Source organism: Magnolia sinica, chromosome 8 (assembly GCF_029962835.1).
Source record: "Magnolia sinica isolate HGM2019 chromosome 8, MsV1, whole genome shotgun sequence".
Taxonomy (NCBI): domain Eukaryota; kingdom Viridiplantae; phylum Streptophyta; class Magnoliopsida; order Magnoliales; family Magnoliaceae; genus Magnolia; species Magnolia sinica.
In genome coordinates this window covers 33,681,374-33,684,170 of record NC_080580.1, presented here as the reverse complement: position 1 = coordinate 33,684,170, position 2,797 = coordinate 33,681,374, and the positions used below count along the sequence as shown (strand labels likewise).

Genomic DNA, 2,797 nt, shown 5'->3' with positions numbered 1-2,797 from the left:
TTTGAGATTAATTAGTATTAGAATTAGGTTAATATTAGGGTTTATTTTTCTATTATGCTTGTAGGTGAGGATTTTTTTGAAATGTTTCTAAAGGCTAACATTATTTCTCTGTTTTGTAGAATCCTAACATAGCAAACCTTATTGGGTGACTTTTATCAAACTCTCTCCTATCTTTTTAGATTTCTTATTTGTTGTACGTTTTAGCTATCTTTCTCTTAGATTTTAGTTGTTTAGTTACTTGAGGGCTGCGAGTGTTTCATGCCCAGGTGAGTTCGTGATAACACTCACCATCTCTTGAGTGAAGGAGGATTAGTTAAAGGGTTGTCTATCCATCATGGATTAGATACCACCTGAGATCCTCTGAGTTAGTAAAAGTTATAGTTGCACATCAACATTAACACCCAGTTGAGGAGGCCCATGATGAGAATGAGGTGCATCATGCACCCCCGCCTCGTACTCTATGAGATTATTTACAACCATCGAGGTTGAGTAAAACTTCCTGTATGATATTCCTATTGAATGCAAGAACTGTGGATGTTAAACTAGGGGTGATTCAACTCCTTCTTAGGTTTCATGGACTAGAATATGAAAGTCCATACTTGCATATGAAAGAGTTTGATGAGATAATATCCACATTACACTTCCCAAACGTGTCTGAGGACACAATAAGATTAAAATTGTTTCATTTCTCTTTGAAAGAAAAGGCTAAGTCATGGTTACTATCCTTAAGACCACGGTCCATTGGCACATGGGCTGAGATGACAAGGGAGTTCTTTAAAACATTCTTCCTGTATCATAAAACGAATACCTTAAGGAAAGTAATCATGAATTTTGTGCAAAAAGAGGATGAGAACTTCCTCCAATACTGGGAGAAATTTAAGGATCTCATAAATTCATGTCCACAACTTGGCTACAAAACATGGCGGATAATAAGATTTTTCTATGAAAGATTAACCTCATCCATGTGCCAATTTGTGGAGATGATGTGTAATGGGGAATTCATGAATAAGGAAGCCGATGATGCGTAGGATTATTTTAATAAACTTATTGAGAACGTGCAATAATGGGATACCTCCACACGAACCACCACTTCTTAACCTACTCAATCAAAGGAAAGGGGAGCAATTTATGTTTTAAAAGAGAAAGATGATATAAATGCAAGAGTGGCCAAACTCATAAGAAAATTTGAGGCCATGAAACTTAAGAAGGCAGAACCCGAAAAGGTTGTAGAAGTTGTTTGTGGTATTTGTGCTTGCAACATGCATACAACTGAAAATTATCCAACAATTCCTGCTTTTCAAGAAATATTGAATGAGCGAATGCCGTGAACAACTACCAAAGACCTTTCAGAGGACCCACCTCAAATACATATAACTCCAGCTAAAGAAACTATCCAAATTTCAGTTGGAGGAATGGAAAAACGGCTAACCCACAAGAGGCCCTTACTCAATTTTTAAATCAAAAGAGGCCTCAAGAGGATATGGTTCAAAAATTCATGCAAAACCAAAAGCTATTCAACCAGAATACGATACAAGCATTCCAGGATTTCAAAACAACAATGGGAATGTTTGCATCATCCATTCAAAGAATTGAGTCACAATTAGCGAGTGGGGAGAAAGGGATGCTTCCAGCCTAACCCCTCCCCAATCTACAAAACACAATGTGAAATTAGTGACCGCAGATCTTTAAATCAAATGGAGCAGGCTAAGTCTATCACCACTCTTAGGAGTGGGAAGATTATTGACAAAACCATTTCGACAAGGGCTGAAATCCTAAAAACTTGAAAGAAATTGAGAATGATAGACCTAGCAATGCCCCACATGAGGAAGAACTAGGAAAACTAAGTTAGCTAATTGCACCATTCCCCCGATGATTAATTGAATCAAAACCTCTAACTAACTCACGAGATATTCTAGAAGTACTGAAACAAGTGAAAGTCAACATTCCTTGGCTGGACCCTGTGAAACAAATCCTCTCTTACGCCAAATTTCTGAAAGATTTATGCACAATCAAGATACGACAAAGTATTCAAAAGAAAATTTTTCTGACAAAAAAAGTGAGTGTCATCCTCAAGCAAGATGTGCCACAAAAATATAAAGATCTTGGTAGCCCAACTATCAAGTGTATAATTGGGAATCATCAGACTGAGCACGCACTTCTTGACTTGGGAGCGAGCGTTAATTTGATTCCTTTCTCGATATACGAATAATTGGGTCTAGTTAAATTATAACCCACTCGAACCACATTACAACTTGTTGATCATTTAGTCTGTGTACTGAGAGGGATGTCTAGGATGTGTTGGTCCAAGTTGACAAATTCTACTATCCAATAGATTTTATCATCCTGGATACTTAGCCCATCGTAGATATGAGCACTTAGATAACTATCATCCTTGGTCACCCATTCCTTGCTACATCTAATGTCATTATCAAGTGTAGGAGTGGAGTTATAAATTTATCTTTGGGGAATATGACATCGGAGCTCCATATCTTTTTCAACATGAGCAATCAATCAGAGGATGTTAATCATATCCATGACATTAACTAGATAAATTCTTTCATGGAAGATAGAGCACTGAAGACTCTATTTTCTGACCCTCTAGAGACATGCTTAGCCCACTCTCCTGATTTAAATGATGACATGATTAGGGAGATGGATGTCATGCTTGATGCTGCACCAGTACTTAAAGTTAATCGATGGAGGCCACAATTTAAAACCTTGCCCTAAATTGATGTAATGCCTCTACCGTCTAGCCTCAAAGCACCGAAGTTTGACCTAAAACCATTGCCCGCTGATC

General features: G+C 37.6%; 1 non-coding gene across 1 annotated transcript; it reads right to left on the bottom strand.

The window, feature by feature from the left end:
- Nucleotides 1–805: 805 nt before the first annotated feature.
- On the bottom strand, nt 806–913 carry LOC131254636 (small nucleolar RNA R71). The gene has a single exon (XR_009175759.1). It is a non-coding gene; the product is annotated as a small nucleolar RNA R71 (small nucleolar RNA).
- Nucleotides 914–2,797: the final 1,884 nt, after the last annotated feature.